We start from the raw sequence: 20,107 nt of genomic DNA on the forward strand, positions 1-20,107 counted from the left end.
TTTAGTAATAAAGAAAGAGATGGAAATAAAGAAGAGATATCAGGTAGAAAGATATAAAATAGTGGGGAAAATAATATAAGTGAAGTCAAGTACCACCATCATTTACTAGAAGTGAACTTTCAGCACCAGCATTAATATTTTTTCCTGTTATATCTGTAAATGATAATAACTAATATGTACATAACAATTTTCAATTTAAACAAATCTCATTTTTATAACTAACTACTTCACAACAAGCAACATGCTAAGGCAACACCAATAGATGAAAAACGGTAGTCCCTGGCCCCAAGGAACGTTGTCCAGGAGAACACAGATATATGTAAACAACACAATCACAATACAGTGTAGCGAGTGCAACAATCAGGCATGCAGAAGTGCAAGGGTAGCAAAAAGGAGCATGTGATCACAACACTAAAAAGAAGACTGCACAAAAGACATAATATGTAAACTGAGGTTTGAAAAATGAAGTGGGTTTCCCAGGTGCCCCATAGGGAGAAAGGAATTCTTGGAGGAGGGAAAAGCATAAATGAAGACAGTGAATTGTTCATATAATCCAGAAGTGAAGTAGGCAATGGCAAGAGAAATGATTGGACACAGGCGTCATGAATACTTGCATGTCTGCATTTTAGCAAGTCCATTCTAAAGGAAACTTTGAGGATCAACTCGGGGGTGGGGGGCCGCAGGGGGCACAGAACTAGTCATTGCTGCCAGAAACACGGGAACCACTTTCTACCAACCCACCAAAATAACGACTTCAAAGGCAACATGGTATCACAGAAAAGGTTTGTTTTTTTGTTTGTTTGTTTTTAGTTCATTAGGTCTCACTTAAAATTCTGATTCCACAATGCACTTGCTTTGGGATCTTGAACAACACTCATAACCTCTGCAAGTTTCAGTGTAGTAAGTTTATGTGATTACCTTCATCTGTAATATCCCTGCGTTGCAATCTTAATGGAAACTCAAGTTCAGGTCAAAGACAAGTTTCTCTGTGACCTCTCCTCTGAATTGATTCAAAAGCTGTCTCTCCCGTCCTCATTTGGCTTCTCTTATGGAATCTCATAAAAACATCTATGACCTCTTTTGTGTTTTTTTGTTGTTGTTGTTGTCTGTTTGTTTGTTTTTTAATTTAAGTATAGTTGATTTACAATGTTGTGTTACTTTCAGGTGTACAGCACAGTGATTCCTTTTTCACATTCTTTTCCCTTATAAGTTATTACAAAATATTGAGTAGAGTTCCCTGTGCCAATAAGGAGATCCTTGTTGTATCTATTCTATGCCTTATTTGAATGACCGTAGCACTCGTTGTCTGTATCATTTTTATGTCTCTGGTTGCTTTGTGACTGAAAATGAAAAATTTCTATTTGTTCATTTCCTGGCCCTTCCTTAAAAATGTGTTCATTTATGTATTTCATATTTATTGACTACATCTTAGACACCGTGTTAACTGCTGGTTCTAGATGTTAGTAAAATATAGACCTTCCTGCTCAAAAGGTCACAGTATTTGTGGGAAAACAAAAAAATGAACTACCTATATCTCAAAGAGCTTTGTACTTCCCAAAGAGAACACACCTAGTAGGTACAATAAATACATGTATCATACATAAATGTATAAATAGTTAATGGGATTAAAAACTAGAGATAATTGCTTTTCGATTCTGAGGAAATGATGATTATATTTCACCAGGAGCTCAATACCACTCTGAGAATGAGGGCTTAACCCCCGTCCTGACTCACTGCATTGCTTTTCTGTATAAAAAATACACAAGTCTGTATATACGCTCTAGAAAAAGGCTTATCTGGCATGAATTTCAGAGAGCAAGAAGAAAACTTCAAGAAGTTCAGAGAAGCATCCAGCAGCTCAGATGATTGGCACTAATACAACTTGCTTGACAGGAAAATTGAGCTGTAAATCTCACAAAATTAGATGATCTTTGAAGAATTTCAAAACCTCCTGCTATTAATTGGAAATCCTAGAAGAACCGCTTCTTTTAAAGCATACTGATAATATGCTTTACAGCTTAATATTCAGAAGCCTATGTTTTGGCTAAGTGAGCTTCAGGAAAGAAGGAAACTTGTGGTTCCGTTCCATCTACTCTGCAAACTCTGGTCAAGACATCTACTTCTGTGCTCAGCCATCTTATCATCTGTAAAATGGAGGCAACTCTAAGAAAACATAGTTACAGAGATGTTGCACAGTTTCATGTGTCATTGTCTTCATTTGTTTCAGAAAACCAATAACATCTAAGCTACTACTGCAAAGAGTGCAATGTTACTTGGGGTCATCTGGTGCAGCTCTGTCAAAGTAAAGAAAAGGAAAGCGGCCTAGAATAACTATAATTTTCCCAAGAGGACACTATTATTTTATGGTAACTCTGGGACAAGAACCCTGATCTCTTTGATGCCATTCCATTGTTCTTTCGTTGGGTTCTGAACAACCCAGAGAAAGAAAGAGAAATAAAACTCCTATGTGCTGTGTCACTGGTACAGGTCGTGGCAAGATTGGAATTGGAGCACTACATATTAACAGGTATTTGGGGAATTCTTCAAACTAATTAAGATATATACCAGGTCCATAAAAAACAGTATGTTTTCTGAAGGTGATTCTGTGGCATGAACAGAACTGGTAACTGAAGGTGTCTGTGTGCTGCAGTTCCAAACAGCATGGATGAATGGTTGTTTTCTGGCACCTTGAAGACTCCATCCCAACATACACATTAAAATAAAATTAACATTTCAACTGGGTCATAGTTAATTCTGCATGCTCTTGTAAGTCAGCAAAATATTCCATATATCATTTAAGTTGTCACTCCCTTTCTTTTTTTTTTTTTTTTTGCCGTACGCGGGCCTCTCACTGTTGTGTCCTCTCCCGTTGCGGAGCAGAGGCTCTGGACGCGCAGGCTCAGCGGCCATGGCTCACGGGCCCAGCCACTCTGCGGCATGTGGGATCTTCCCGGTCCGCAGCACGAACCTGTGTCCCCTGCATCGGCAGGCGGACTCTCAACCACTGCGCCACCAGGGAAGCCCCGTATCTGATTTTCGTATTAGGACTCTTCTAATTTTTTATATACATTGGAAAATAACTGATGTCTTTCTAAGGTGTATATCTTTGATTATGTTTTCTATTTTCATAAAGCTTCTTGTATTCTCTACTCAAAACAGGAGTAAATAATGGCTGCATATAACTAATCATAATCAGCCATTTTGTCCAGATTTTTAGATGTGTTGGTATAAAGCTACCATAGTATTCTTTTGTAATTAAAAAAAAATTCTCTCTGTTTTATAGCTAGTCCCATCTCTATCATATTTGCCAAATATTGCTTATTTTATTGGTGTTTGTAAAGAGCAAGCTTTTGGTTTTCTTTGTCACGTTTACTGCTTTTCTTCTCTATTTTTGACTTTTCTCTTGATTAATTTTGTCCTTCCACTCTTTGGGATTTACCTTGTTCTTTTTCTATGTCTACGGTCCATTTCCTGTAGCTTCAAGAGCCATTTTCCACAACTCAATGAGCTCTGCTGGCTGTGTCATGGCCACTTCATCATATGCCATTAAAACTTAATCTCATACACTGTGTGAAGACTCGGCGGTCTTATTTTGCTTTCAAAATTGTTCTATAGCCTTGGATCCTTCTTCTTCTCCTAAATTAGCACTATCATCAGGGAAAATTCTAGTGGGCCTAGAATTCTAGGCTTGCCTTTCCTGCAGTTTCATAATCAAAGAAAAAACATTTCCACCCTTTTTTTGATGTTGATCGAAAATTTAGCAACACTTCTTTGCACTGTATTCAAATCCCAAAATATGAGCAAGCCTTCATGCACACAGGCTCACTGAAATGTCATAACTTTAAACTATGTATGACCTTGAACAATGACCTTTCCAAATACTCCACACTCTTTCTAGGTGTTCAGACTTTTTCATTCCTACAACATCTTTTACATAGGGTCGATTTGTGTCCTAAGTTCTTCCTCACGCCCACTTCTGAGTATATATTCAGAGGAAATATCATCATAATTTGAAGAGATATCTGTACTCCCATGTTTATTGTAGCATTATGCACAAGAGCCAAGGTATGGAAACCACCTAAGTGTCCATAGTAGATTAATGGAGAAAGGAAATATGGTATATATATAGAATAGAATATTATTCAACCTTAAAAAAGAAGAAAATCCTATCATTTAAGTCAACATGGATAAAACTGGAGGCCACGATGCTAAGTGAAATAAGACAAAAACAAATAGTGCATGATGTCACTTATATGTGGACTCTAGAAAAATAATGAAATAAATCAACTCTTCCCTCCCTGGACATTTTCCTCAGCAGAATCTAGCAGCCTCTACTATGAGTATTATCTTTTTTCTTTTTATTGTTTGTACCAGATCACAACCCCAGGGAACCTATGTATTTACCGATGTATATCTACATTATAGTTTACCATTGTTCTTTTCCTTTGTAATTCATTCCTTCCACTTCTGGCCTCAGAACCTCATTTTTACTTTGGAGAAGTCCTTGTGATTCAGGTAGGCTGTGTGTCTCCTTCCTAGGCTGTGTGACTTGGGGCTGGCTAGACACAGTGTTTCACATATACTCTATATGTCTTAAGTACTTATTTCTCTGTTTTCCATCATTTTCCCTCCAAATTTTTGTGTAGTTATTTTTTAATTGACATTTGTATTCCTTTCTTTTGTTTGACTAAGGTACTGTTCAACCAATCTTCTGAGTGCTTAATTTCAACTTTTTTAATTCTAGAAGTTTCTTTTGGTTGCATTTCACAGATCATTTTTGCTTAAATTGTACATGTTGCCCTTCTTTTAATACATTAATCATAATTTTAAATAATAGTTTCATTGAGATATATTTTACTTTCCATATTATTTAAAGTGTACAATTTAATGTGTTATGCATCTACCACCACAATCAATTTTAGAACTTTCATCCACCCCCCAAAAGAAAAAGAATCTATTATAGGTCACTCACTCCCCCATTTCTCCAAACCCTAGGCAGCCACTAATATACTTTGTCTTTACAGATTTGTCTAGTCTGGACATTGCATACAAATGGAATCATACAATTACTTAGCATGTTTTCAAGGTTCATCCATGTTGTAGCATGCATCAGTACTTGATGTCTTTTTATGGCTGAATAATAGTCCATGGTGTGGATATTACTATGTTTCATTTATCCATTCACAATAAATGGTCATTTGGTTATTTCCACTTTGGGGCTCTTATGAATAATGCTGCTGTGGTTGGATTTACGTGCAAGTTATGTATGCAGGTCTAGATTTGTTTTTTAAATTAACAGACTATTTCGGAGCAGTTTCTGGTTTACAGAAAAATTAAGCAGAAAGGACAGAGTTCTCATAACTCCTTAGCTCTCTACCCAGTTTCCCCTATTATTAACATCTTACATTAGCGTAAGATGTTTGTTATAGTTAATGAACCCATATTGATACATTATTACTAACTAATATCCATGGTTTACATTAGACTTCACTCTTTGTTTTGTACATTATATGATTTTTGACAAATGTGCAATAACCTGTATCCACCATTACAGAACCATACACAGGAAGTCTCTTTGCCTTTAAAATTCCGCACTTCACCCATCCTTTTCTCCCTCCCCGCAACCTCTGGCAACCATTGATCTTTTGACTGTCTCCACACTTTTGCCTTTTCCTAAATTTCATATAGCTGCAATCATATAATATGCATGTAGCCTTTGCAGATTGGCTTTTTTTCACATAGCAATATACATTTAAGCTTCTTCCATGTCTTTTCATGGCTTCATAGCATTTTCTCTTTATTGCTCAATGTTGTTCCTTTGTACCAACATATACCATAGTTTGTTTATCCATTCACCTATTGAAAAACATCTTGGTTGATTTCAAGTTTTGGCAATTATGAAAGAAACTGTTATAAACATCCATGTGCAGGTTTTTATGCGGACATAACTTTACAGTTCCTATGGGTAAATACCAAAGAGCATGATTACTAGATCACTGTATGGTAAAAGTATGTTTAGTTTTGTAAGAAACTGCCAAGTACCCTGCTAGCAGCAAATGAGAATTTCAGTTGTTCTGCATCATCAACAACTTTGGTATTTCATTATTTGGATTTTAGCTATTTGAATAGGTGTGTAGTGGTATCTCGTTATTCTAATTTAAAATTCCCTGATGACATGGAATGTGTAGCATCTTTTCATATGCTTATTTGCCATGTGTCTATTTTCTTTGTTTAATCATAGTTGTTTTTTTTTTTTTTTTTTTTTTTTTTTTTTTTTGCTGTACGCGGGCCTCTCACTGCTGTGGCCTCTCCCGTTGCGGAGCACAGGCTCCGGACACACAGGCTCCGCGGCCATGGCTCGCGGGCCCAGCCGCTCCGCGGCATGTGGGATCTTCCGGGATAGGGGCACGAACCCGTGTCCCCTGCATCGGCAGGCGGACTCTCAACCACTGCGCCACCAGGGAAGCCCAATCATAGTTGTTTTGTTTTGTTTTTTAGCCAATGCCTACTAACTCTTGTCCTCCTGTGTCTATTTATATTGTCTTTTTTCTTTCTTTTTTTTTTTTTTTTTGAGCTTTTGATCATTTAGTCTTTTTCCTGGTATGTCCAATTATTTTTATATTAAAATTGGGCTTAACTTATTTTAGGAAACTATAAAGATACCTCCATATTCTGGATGTTGTTATCGTTCTCTTGAAAAGATTTCCTTTTGCCCATGGCAGACAGTTACCATAGGGACTGGAAACCTTAGTCCATTCTCAGTTTGAGCTCATTCAAAGCCTTTTTTTCCGTCTGTGTGAAGGGTGCTCTATTTCTGTCTTGTCCTTCCTCTACGGGTGTTGCCGTTTGGGATTACCATGTGAAAGTTTGGATTCTCCCTATTCCCAACTACCCTTGTATTTGTTAGGCTTTAAATGTAATGGTTCCCCCAGCCCTGTGAGACTAAGGATACGTGTAACTTGTCATTCCATTAGTTGTTGCTTTTAGCCTCAGCTCTTGCCGTTTGGCTTCTGTGGTTACAGTCTTTTGAACTCCTTGGCTTTTCAGCTCCTAGGCTATAACATTTGAATCAGCAAATGCCCCAAGGAGAAAAGCTGCACCAAATGTCAAGCTTGCATCTGTGTTTCCCTTCTCTCCAGAACTTGGCCCACATGTCTTGGTGTCTCTCTAACATTCGGATGCTGGCGAACACATGTTTTCTTACTGTATCCAGGTTTTCTAAAATTTCTTTAGACTTCACCTGATCTTATGTTATTATTGAAGTATCATCTCAATTAGCCCTAGGAAGAAAATTTACAATTTTATGTTTTTTAAATTTTCTATATTACCTCAGTTTCTGTAGAGACCTTTTACCTGATTGTTCAGTCTAGTTCCTGTGTTACCAGTAAGATGGAGATAGGTGGAGTCTAAGAATATTGGGGGGAAAATCACTGATGAATGATATGGCTCGTTCTTTTTGTTTTTCCTCTCCTTATTTACTCTGGCAGCCTACATTTGCCCTTCTTGATTTGACCCAGTTGCCCAGATAAGCAACCCACTCTGGCAAAGACATGACTTTACTCTCATAAATGTCTGCATGTTAGGATAAGTTAGATGATGAACACCATGCCAAAGTTCTTTCTGTGACCAGTCAGAATGGCCATCATCAAAAAATCTACAAACAATAAATGCTGGAGAGGGTGTGGAGAAAAGGGAACCCTCTTGCACTGTTGGTGGGAATGTACATTGATACAGCCACTATTGAGTACAGTATGGAGGTTCCCTAAAAAACTAAAAATAGAACTACCGTACGACCCAGCAATCCCACTACTGGGCATATACCCTAATAAAACCATAATTCGAAAAGAGACATGTACCACCATGTTCATTGTGGCAGTATTTACAATCGCCAGGACATGGAAACAACCTAAGTGTCCATCGACAGATGAATGATAAAGAAGATGTGGCACATATATACAGTAGAATATTACTCAGCCATAAAAAGAAATGAAATTGAGTTATTTGCAGTGAGGTGGATGGACCTAGAGACTGTCATACAGAGTGAAGTAAGTCAGAAAGAGAAAAACAAATACCGTATGCTAACACAGATATATGGAATCTGAAAAAAAAATTCTTCTGAAGAACCTAGGGGCAGGACAGGAATAAAGACGCAGACGTAGAGAATGGACTTGAGGACACGGGGAGGGGGAAGGGTAAGGTGGGATGAAGTGACAGAGTGGCTTGGACATATATACACTCCCAAATGTACAACACACACTAGTGGGAGGCAGCCACATCGCACAGGGAGATCAGCTTGGTGCTTTGTGACCACCTAGAGGGGTGGGGTAGGGAGGGTGGGAGGGAGACACAAGAGGGAGGAGATATGGGGATATATGTACATGTATAGCTGATTCACTTTGTTATAAAGCAGAAACTAACACAGCATTGTAAAGCAATTCTACTCCAATAAAGATGTTAAAAAAACAAAAAGTTAGAGAGTAAAAAAATTCAAAAGAATTGGCCACACTCCTCCAATAGATTCTCTAACATTTAGCAGAACAGAGTTCACACTGAATCTGGTTTATGAGTAAAAGACAAGTCAACTTTAAAGTGGATCAGAGATGACAACATTTCTTTTCCATGTGGCTGCTTTGGAGCCATATTTCTGCTGACCACTCAAAACCTTCCTCTTGAGTATTCTGTGATATATTAGAACCAGGAATAAGGGGTGTTAGTGCTGGTAGGGTCAGACAGTGGTCTGCGATTTAATTCACATATCCTTTCTGCACCAGACTCTTTAAGATCATTGAGTTATCCTAAGAATTTTGAAGCTGTAGAATTCACGACAGTACATTACAATATGCCAATATTACTATTCTCCTGCTCTGACATTCTCCACTGATGGACAGATGAAGGAGAAGGAAGGGCAGTCAGCAGTAACTGAGAGTAAATGAAACTGGAATATTATAATTCAGTATCATTTGAGTGACTGAATTGGCTGGCCCAGTGTTCTCCAGTTAAGGGTGAGGGAAGATTAATCCTGCACATGACACCACTACTGTATTTATACAAGTCTACTGGGACAGTTGTTTGCCTTGATTTGTTTTCTTCATTCATTTCAGTCAGACAGTTGTGTTGACTGATTTTCCTTTTTGATGTATGAAATGACTGTTTGACTGAATTTACCATTTACTTTACACTAGTGCACTGGAAAAATGATACATTCGTCAAATTGGATTGGCAGGTATGAAAATGTTTACCCCAGAACTAGACAGAAATATAATATTGCCTTCTACAGAAATGTAAGTCATATGCCCTGGATTTTGGGGAAATGTTCCAACTTTAACTATTTTGCCAAATTTCAAAAATGTAGGGTAACTGATCCCATAGTAAAAATAAGAAGATCTGTGAAGTCCAGATAAAAATAGTTTTGTGTGACTCTGACAATCACATAACACAAAAGAAAAAAGTATTATGAGATAAATTTTAGTGATTTTCATACTTATTAAGAGGTGTTTCTATGTTAAACTTTTGAGTCTTATTCTAGAAGTTCTGTAGGAACAAACACTTCAAATATATTCATAGAAAACCCTCTTTATTTATAATTCCATTTTTCCAATATTTATAGTTACTATGACAGGCCATTTCTCCACATCCTATCCCATGATTCTCTGCTCCTATTGAACATTTGGAAATTGGTGGCATGAGCAGGAAAGTGAAGCAGTTTTTGAGATTACTGAATAATGCTGATTTTATAAAGACTGCTTTCTTCCATTGTTGACAAACTTATTATGGTACCGATGGTTGGATACTACTCTTAGAGATGAAAAAGGTCTTAAGGAATCTTCCATATTCCATTCACCAATCTGTGTTCTTGTTCAAAGCAAAATTAATTCCTTTCAAAATTAACATATTAGCTTAATAATAATTTTTAGTCTAAAATAATCTATCTGGGAGAATGGGAATTTTTGGTGGGAAAAAGCGACAGAAGATGGGACGAAAAGAGAATTCATAGAAAGACAAAACAGCATTTTTTAAATGGTGGGTATGAACTTCTGTTTCCAACTATATCAGTTTACCTTAGGAAAACACACTAGAAAGGCCAGATAAATCATAAGCAACATTTGACTGTGAGCGTTAGAAAGCTACTGAGGTAGCCATGACCTAGAAAAGTAAAATAGAGAAAGAAACTCACTGAAGTGAGAACAATATTCTGCACATGCTTTTCTAGCCCAGACATTTAGAAACTACTGATGAAGAGCAAAAGGCTGAGAAACCAAATGCGGCTCCTAAGAGGTAGAAAAGCCAGTAGATCTTAGGACAATGTCATAGGACTAAGGAAACCAGAATTGGAATTGAGAAATAACAAGGCAGCTAGAATTTTAAAGACCAAAATCACAGAGAGAGTAAAGATTCAGAGAACAGAGCTGGATTCAGCAACAGTGTTCCCTTGCAGTATTTTCCATGTATAATAGGTAGACAAGGCAAGATGCTAAGAAGTCAAACAAAAGCTAACTGAAGTCAAAACAAAGACTTAGTTGGTTCATAATGCTGAAGAGACAAAATTGGGGTTCAGAACCTATGAAAGATTTGTGGCCCAATGGTAAACTAATGATATGAATTAGGACATTGAAATCTCTACATATGTGTGTGTGTGTGTCTGTGTTTGTGTGTGTGTGTGTGTGTGTGTGTTAGGAAGGTTGAGGCAACATCTACATTGAACCTTATAAAGAAGGAAAATGAGTATGAAGTTGGTCCAGTGACTGAGGTGATCTTCCCCTCTGCTCCCTACCTAAGAATAGGAAATTCTCTCCTCAAGAAAATACAGTTGACCCTTGAACAATGTAGGGGTTAGAGACACTGACTCCCTGTGCAGTCAAAAATCCACATATAACTTTATGGTCGGCCCTTCTTATCTGTGGTTCTGAATCTGAGGATTCAACCAACCACACATCATGTAGTACTGTATTACTTATTGAAAAAAAATCCATGTATAAGTGCATCTGTGCAGTTCAAACCCAGGTTGTTCAAAGGGCAACTGTAATGTCATTCAGATTCTATACAACTTGTCATATCCCAAGTCTGGTATTCACTGAAGAGCCACCAAGACAACCAAGAAAAGGAGAATTAGAATAAAAAACAAAACAGAATCAGAATCATAGATGACCTAAACATTAAAGTCCATACATATTTCGGTAAATATTATCAAGTTCAAGAAAATAGATGACAAGGTGGAGAACTTAACTTGACGAGTAGAAACTACAAACTGATTGAAGTTGAACTGATAGAATTAAAAACTATACGAAATTTAAAACTCGGTACTGGATTGGACACAGGTAAAGAGAGGTAAGTGAACTGGAAGATAGAGTAGTAACAATATTAAGACTAAAGCATGGGAAACGAAAAGAATAAAATGTAGACAAAAGCGCATTTGAGACACATGGGCCACAGTAAATATTTTTTATCATATGTGTAAACCGGAGTCCAAAGAAAAAAGGAGAGAGAGATTGGGATGAAAACAATATTTCAGAAATATTAACAGCTGAGAGTTCTCTAAAACTAAAAAGAATATATGGAGCCATAAATTCAATAAGCACTAAAAAATGCAACAAGAACAAATCCAAAGAAAACCACACATGAGATCACCACAGTACAATTCATGAATAGCAATGAAAAGCATAACATCTTAAAAGCTGCCCGACGAAAAAGAGAGAGATTACTTTCAAAGGAACAATAGGATTAAGATTACAGCTTTCTTCTCAACGAAACTGACTGGATACTAGAAAATAATGGAATAATATTTTTAAATGCTAAAGAAAAGAACTGCCCATTGGGAATTCTAGAGGCAGAGAAAATGTTGTTTGGAAGGAAAGATGAAATAAGGAAATTTGCAGACAAACAAAATTTAGAAAATATGTTCTTATCAGAACTGCCTGAATTAAATTATAAAGGGAGACCCGCAGGCTGAAGGAAGATTATCATAGACGAAAATAAGGACTTTATAAAGAATTATGTATAACAGAAGGAATAAATAAGTGGATAAACCTAAATAAAATCTAACAGCACAAAAAAGTAATAATAAAATATATCAAAAATTAAAATGCATTAAAAAAATGGAAGAGAAAAAGTAGTAAAAGATATTTAAGATCTCAGCATTGCTTGAGAAGCAGTAAAAGAGCTAATAAGTCATGGTACATGTGTAACTGCTACTTATGTACAAATAACAAGCTAATACAAGGGAAAATGGAATTTGAAGAAATCTAAAAGGAAGAAAGAAGAGCAAAAGGAACATAACAAGGTGGGACAGATAGTAAACGAGGAGTAAACGGTCTACAAGAAAATACCTTAACTGTAAATACTCAAATTAAAGGACAAGGATTATTCAAACAAAAAACGTAATTCTATGCCACCTACAAGAGACAAGAGTCAGATTGAAAATTAAAGGATTCAAAAATTATGTCCTAACAACAATAAGTAAAATTGAAGAAGATTTTTTAATATTAACATAAATTTGAAAGCAAAAAGTATCACTGGCAATAAGGCAGGATAATAAAACCCACTGTTACTTTACAAGGAATATATTATAAATCTAAACTTCAATGCAATAGATGAAGGGAAATTCCAAAAAACTAAGTAGAAATAGAAAAATCTAAATTACCTAGATCAGTAACATAGAACCACAACAACAAATCAGCAGGTTAGAGAAGATCTGAATACCATCATTAAAAACTTTGGCCTACATTTACATAAAACACTGCAACAACAATGATGGAATATATATATTATGCAGAAAATTTTAGGTGCACATGGCACATTTATAAAATTGACTATATTCCGGTTATAAAACAAGACTCCGAATAAGCAAGAAATTAAAAAATATATAACCAATATTTTGCCAAATAGTTGGATATTAAAAACATACTTCTGATCATTATGTAAGTCAAAGATAAAGTCGCAATGGGAATTAGAATTTTGTTAATTGAATGATAATGAAAATATGCCATAACAAAACCTGTGGGTTGCAAATAAAGCTGTGGCCACAGAGAAGTTTATGTATTCAAATTATATTTTCTAAATGTAAAAGGGAAAGGAATAAAGCAACTAGAAGATAACCTATCACCCTGAGGTAGGCAGCTCCTGAACTGTACCTGGTGGGGAAGGCAGGGCAGAACTTCAGGAGGCCAGCTGAGAGCACGGTGAACGCCACGTCAGGAGCAGTCTCCAAGAAAGAGCATTTAATGTACAAAGGGATGACTAAAATATATTTAAGAGCTAGCACCCTGACTCCTCTTAAGGATGACTTAACTTTGCTGGGGAAAAAATAAGAAGTGCTCGATGTAGAAGGTGAATAGCTTTATAATTCCCAGGAGAATCTTGGTACCAGGACCACACAATGAAGAACTTGGAGTCCCCGTGGCTAATCCAGCAGAGAGAAAAGGAGAAACAGAGATGCGAGAGAAAATAAAGGGAACTCTTGGTGGAATTTGGTGCTGCTGCAGGCCCAAGTCCAGGTATGTGCTCTCTAGCTCCCCATCTTAAATAAAAGCCACCATGTTCCTCAGTCTTTCAGGTACTTAGAATTTCTCTTTAGAACCTGAAAATGGGGTCAGGTTTCCTGTCTGCATTGCTACAGTCCAAAATAGAGGCAGGATGGTTGAAATAGTTCTCTATCTGGCAGAGGAGGCCTTGAAGCTGTGAGCCACTCACTGCAAACCAGCAGGACATGAAGGATTCTTGAGCAGACCTGAAGCTACTGGGAGGCCTTTCAGGTGTTAAATCCCATAGTAAATACTGTACCTTCATTGGCCCCTTCTCCCTCTCTGTCCAGTCTTCCTCCACACCCATGGGGGCCCAAAGGGGTTAAATGAGCACTCTTTGACTTGTACTTGGTGGTCCCAGAACTTGACTTGGGCTTGGAGACTTCCATGAAAAGTCTGCCTTCCACCTACTGGCTTGGGTTTCTTGGTCTCTCTGCTCCAGGCTAATCCCTTCAACCTGCTTTTTCCATTTCTGCCAATAAGCCCCCTCTCCAGACCTTCCTAATGCTCTTCTGGGGTGGGAGGAGACTTACTGAGGGCAATGTTTATTTCTAGAGGGAGAGGTGACCACATGACCTCACAGTGGTCATCCCCTTGATTACTCAGTTTCTGTCTAGATTAGTCGTGGGTGTCTGTGCACCCCAGCCTCACCCCCAGGAGTCTTTAGATCACTGTCCTTATCTCAGCCCTGAGCCTCTCTCTATCCTCCTTCCCTCTCTCTCCTTACCCATCTTTACCCACAGACTCGCAGACTTTCTGGACCTCTGAGGACGACAAGCACTTCACAGAACCTCTGCTACAGAACCAAACATACTGAAATGACTCTTTACAAAGCTATTGAAACAACAGAAAAAGAATACATGAGGATTGTTTCTCCTGAGGGTTCAATTACCTAGGGGGCCTTTAGCAAACTTTGATTGATAAATCTAACCTTTCCTTCCTTGGCAATAGTTGATCACACTGTGAGGAAAACAAGTTAGAGAAAGGAAAAATAATATTTGGATTTCAATGAAATAATAAAGATGCAGGGACTATCTTTGACTTTTGCAAGCTGAGAAGAGGTTTACATTTTGATTATTTGATGGCAGGAATCCCTTTTAAAACAGGGCCAGTATGCATGATGCATTTAAAAATCAACGTTTTCAAATAGAGCCATAACCCCCACAAGATTTCCTGATTTCTCTGGGGTCAGATAAACCATCACATTTCACAGTGGTGCCCTGTATAAGAAAGTGATAAACATAATCTGGAAGCACGGCAGTGGCTAAAAATATGGAGCTGGAAGGCATTCGTTGAAATGATTTTTTGCTTTTAATTCATTGCATAAAATGCTAATGTCCAAATTCAGGCAGGTAGATCTTACCAACCATCAAGAGCTTCAACCCTGCTAACAGCTAAGTGTGCACTTTTAAACCCTACTTTGACTGCTCCAGAAACTTACTAGGTTTCTTTAATGCCTCTGTTACTATTTCCTTTGTGTCATTTTGCTTTTCTTTAAAAACATAGCTGTGTGACCTTGGGGAAGTTATATTATTTCCTTGAGACTTGGTTGCCTTCTCTGTGAATATCTGGGTATAATTTTAGTATTGCTCAATAGAATTTTTGGTGATAATGAAAATATTCTATATCTGTACTATGCAAAGCAGTATTCAATAGCTACATGGAGCTAATAAACATCTTTGAAATATGGCAAATGCAACTGAGGAACTGAATTTTTAACCTTATTTTAAAATTTGTTTCCACATAAAGAATGCCACGTGGCTAGCATCTGTTGACAGATGCTAGACAGATCTACATAATATTTTAAGAACACTCTCCACTCAAAAACTCTACTATTCATTAAGTCAACCTAAATAATTTTGCCCTCTGACAAACAGAAAATAATTTATGCTTCCCTTGAAATTATCTGTCAAGACCTTTAGCAGTTAGGGGACATTATATTCTTAAAATTGACTTTGCTTTATGAAACTTTAATAATGTTGGAGTTCTCTGCCCTTGGTACCACCTTTGTGATGATGGGAAATACTGTGGATGATCAAGGACTATTTCAAGAGAACATGGAGAGAAACCGTCTGGATTTAATTTCATTATGAGGATGTCAAAATGTTAAATTACTTAAAATAAAACCCATATTGTTTTTATGCTAAGTTATAGTCTACATGTAGCTCGAAAAATGTTAAAAATATTTTTAAAGAACTACACATCTGGGCTTCCCTGGTGATGCAGTGGTTGAGAGTCTGCCTGCCGATGCAGGGGACACTGGTTCGTGCCCCGGTCCGGGAAGATCCCACATGCCGTGGAGTGGCTGGGCCCATGAGCCATGGATGCTGGGCCTGCGTGTCCGAGCCTGTGCTCCGCAACGGGAGAGACCACAACGGTGAGAGGCCTGCGTACCGCAAACAAACAAACAAAAAAATTAGAAGTATCTGAAATAAGCCTAAATTCAGAGTTAATCAGATTGGCCTGCTTTCTCAGGGGGACTGGAATTCACTGCTCTTTCCCCTCAACTCCCTGATGTCAGTGGCACTTTCCACAGATGAGGTGGCCTTCTCTGCCTACTGCAGAAGCTCAGTTCCCCCAGGCCCACTCCCTGTTTGAATCCCACCCTTGAGGCCAGGTGCCACCCTTCCCAGAACATTCGTGGTCTCATTTCAGTTTTTGACCTGCTCAGATTGAGTCCCTGTAGACTCTTTCTCAGCTTGAAACCTGATCTTCAACCCCTTTCCCTGACCTCGATGGTTACCTTCCTACTTTAGGTCTCAGGTGCTTTAGCTATAAAATGATATAGTTGCTCTTAATTCTAAAGTCTTCTTTCTAAAGCTCTACAATGTGGTGGCTCCTTGAAAATGTTTCTCTTTGCTGGTTTTAATTTTGTAGAGAATTAAAACCACAGCTACTCTAAAAGACAGTATGTTACATTGGATAAGGAAAGTGTGTTTTTGTAGTTAGATTAACAGGGATGGAAGACGACTTAGTATGTTTTAAGATACTCATGATCCATTCTAGTGAGAGTCAGGGGAAGAAGGGGAAGAGAGTTAATAAAATACCAAACCATTGTGACAAATTAAGTTAACCAAGATGTAGCTGATTAGTTACTACTTGAATAAGCCACACATATCCAATTCAAGTTTTCCTTTATTTTTCTAAGAAGGGATCCCAGTGAACTGAGTCCCATGTTCAGGAACTCCACGTTCAATGGCTTAGTCTTTAAAAACTGTTATGTTGCTGGAAGAAGAAATATTTCCCATCAAGTCCTAATTGATGTTTAGCTATCACGCACATTTGAAATAAATTTATTACTTTGCCTGATCTCAGTGTAATACATTCCAAAGGGGCAAAGAGCACACGAAAATTTATGGAGTCTCCATCTTCTACACTAAAGTGTGCAATAAATTACATAATATTGGGCCGTGAAATTCACAAGCCATAGAAACCACACCATTAGCAATGTATACAGTGGTAAACAGCAGGTAATGATAATCATATAAAACAAAATAGACTGTGTGTGTTGGCACTGCTGCCAATAAAGCAATCATTAAATGCATTCATAGGCATCTACGCTAGGTAAGCTCTTTGAGGGTAATTGCTATGAATTCTACATACCTGTCAGGATATTATATATAGTCCAGTTTCTACGGCCTTTATTCAGAGACGCTGAGAAACGGTTACTGTGGGTAAATTCAGACCTTTTCTCAATATAGAATTTGGTCAACATGCATTCTGAACAGCAAAATTTCACACTGCTTTCAATTTCCTACAGTAATTGCCACCTCAACAAATGCAGGATTAAGTATAATGGATTATAAGAAGTTAGAAAGGAAAGATGGAAGAAAAGAAGGAAGGTAGAAAAAAGTTGCGTATGGAGTACATCAACATTTACATAAAGAGTGGACCTAAAACTAACCTGAGGTTACCCTAAACTATTAGCGTATGATATAGAAGCATAAATGAAAAAAAAAAACCAGCAAGGAAAACTCAAAGATTCTTTTTTTGTTTACTTTACTGCATATACACGTCCGTCTTAAACAATCTATATGCTTATATCCAATAAGAGCATTGTTTTGCAAGGCTATTTGGGTTCTATCAGCAGGTAAAGGTCGGACAACTCAACTTTAGCAGAGTTAGCCTTCAGGTGAATAATTGCTTCTTTCAGGTTGTGAGCATTTCAATTTTCCAGAAATGTTTCCCCAAAAATGAAAACTAAAAGAGTCCTAGGACAGCGTCCTTTAGAAGTTTTATAGTATCAAGGTTTTTGGAGGAAGAGTATCCTTGTCGATTATCAACACAATGATTCCAAGCAGGTCAATTTATGCTGAGAATATTATATAACAGACCCCACTTCACCTCCATTATACTGACAATGATCTTCCTTACTTCAACCTTGTGCTTCTTAGTAAAGTTGAAAATACTGAGCCAAGAACAGACAGTGACAATGCCAGAGACTCAGATGTACCTATAGGTGCCTTCAGACAACATCAGTCACCCAGGCTAAAGTCCTGGTTTAAAACAGCCCAACATGAATGAATCTCAAAAACCATATGCTGAGCAAGTGAAGCCAGATCAAAAGGGCACCTACCATATTATTCAACTTACATGAAATTCTAAACTGGGCAAAATTCATCTCTAAAGATAAAAATCAGATCCGTGGTTGCCTTGGGGTGGGAGATGGGGATACTTTTGCAAAAGCCTAGGAGGAAATTTTCTAGGGTTTTAGAATTGTTATCGATCTTATGGGGGTGGTAGTTATACAAATGTGTACATTAATTAAAAGTCATTGAACCGTTGACTAAACATGTCTGCATTTTATTGTGTGTAAATGATACCTTAATAAAGTTGATTACAAAATGAACCAAAAACAAAACAAAGAAGAAGAAAAACCTCTCAAGACCTCAAAGGAAATACACTGTTTTCTTCCAGGGTACCAGATTGGAAATGAGGCACTGGTCTGTTCTACCCTCAGATTATCCCGAGGATTATCTAGTCTATTTGAAAGCACTAGAGTCCCCTATCAGAAAAACTCACCCCATGTTTAATTACTTTGATTTCTTCTCTGCCTCTTCTCCCACACGGTGAAGTCATTTACGGAAGAAAAACCAGCTTTTTCCAACTTTGCATCATCACATATTCTTTCCAAAGCTACTATTTATGGAACAAAATTTGGCTACACTTTGTAAAAATCTAGTTTTTTGAGCCTTACAAATCTTAAAAGTTAACCTATTGCCTCCTTTGGAATTTGGAAAAAAAATTATTTTGAAAATGAATAGCTGAGATTTGACATTTTTGTGTTTTGTGATTTTCTCTTCCCCTAAGAGAGAAGTGAGTAGGAATGAGAAACACATACATAAAGAAAAAACAAATTATCTTGCTGCCTTTGCATGGTTATAATTTATAGGAAGCCCTTTTCAACAATAATCTATTATCAGAATCAATAAAAATAATCTCCATGAAGGCCAGGCCAGGATATTTGTCTCTTTTTCAGCAGATTGCAATACAAACCACATTCATGGATATGCTTCTTCATGATCTTTGTAATACTGTAACAGCTGACCATTTCCTCATGCCTCTTCACCTTAACTTAAACCTGGTTTTTCATTAATGACCTCACATTTCCTTCTCTATCACTTGGTTGTCGGCCTCTTTTCCAACTCCAACTCCAACTCGCATTTCACTCTGGAACCAAAGGAAGACTCACACCTTCCTGCTTTTTAGTGGTACCGCAAGGTCATTACCATATTGTGATCACCCTGAAGAACAGCCAGACAATTGTTATTGCAGAGCCATCTGACAGTTTGTAGCTCTAAAAATTAACTAAGGACCGCATTTGTCAAAAATACCCTAGTTTAAGATTTTGGTAATATAGCAACAGTAATTCCGAAGTCATTTATGACGATCAGTGTGGGAAGCACCCTCCTTCGGGAAGATCCTTTGCCATACAATACACTTTCCCTGTCAGGTAATAAGGAAGCACGGCCGTGGAAATTAAACTTTTGTGGAAAGAAATACTTGGCTTCGAGAAGGCTTGAAGTTCATACATTTTTCTTGAATTAGATTCCCCATTAATTACATTATCCACAGAGAGGTAATTATCAGAATTATGTAAGCAGTTAAGGAGATGCTACTCCACATTCTTTCAGCTTGTTGACCTTTCTCACTTTATTTCATGTGGCTATCTGAAACATCAGTGATTTACATGTCTTTCTTTTTTTTTAACAGATTTCTGTGTGTGTGTGTGTGTGTGTGTCCCCATGATGAAAACATCATTAAAATAAAATATCATGAATAGACTCTTAAGAAGCAGAGTCTACTTAAAGTCCTGGAAAATGTGAAAGCACTAATATTCATGGACAACTCTACACTCTGAACGCTACTCCAAATTTTATTGATCTCTATTTTGTCTAGGAGTTTTTCAAATTTTCTACCATGATCATTTGTTAGTTTTATAATTACATAATAAAGGCATTACATCATACAATCTTTTGTTATCCATTGCAGTTTTAAAACTATTCCTTTCCTTGTCCTCAGCAGATATGTCATAGATTATTAGTACACAAGCAAAGACTTTCAACATAACAGTACTTTATAGTGAGAAG

At 37.4% G+C, this 20,107-nt stretch overlaps 1 pseudogene across 1 annotated transcript in view; it reads left to right on the forward strand.

The window, feature by feature from the left end:
* The first annotated feature begins 241 nt into the window (after nt 1-241).
* Nucleotides 242-20,107, forward strand: part of LOC308611559 (ferritin light chain-like) — a 36,533-nt pseudogene continuing 16,667 nt past the window's right edge. Inside the window, exon 1 of the transcript in view lies at nt 242-249. The product of the transcript in view is annotated as a ferritin light chain-like (transcript). The remainder of the gene's footprint in view (nt 250-20,107) is intronic.

The sequence above is a fragment of the Mesoplodon bidens genome, assembly GCF_964165515.1.
Source record: "Mesoplodon bidens genome assembly, contig: HAP1_SCAFFOLD_302, whole genome shotgun sequence".
NCBI lineage: Eukaryota > Metazoa > Chordata > Mammalia > Artiodactyla > Ziphiidae > Mesoplodon > Mesoplodon bidens.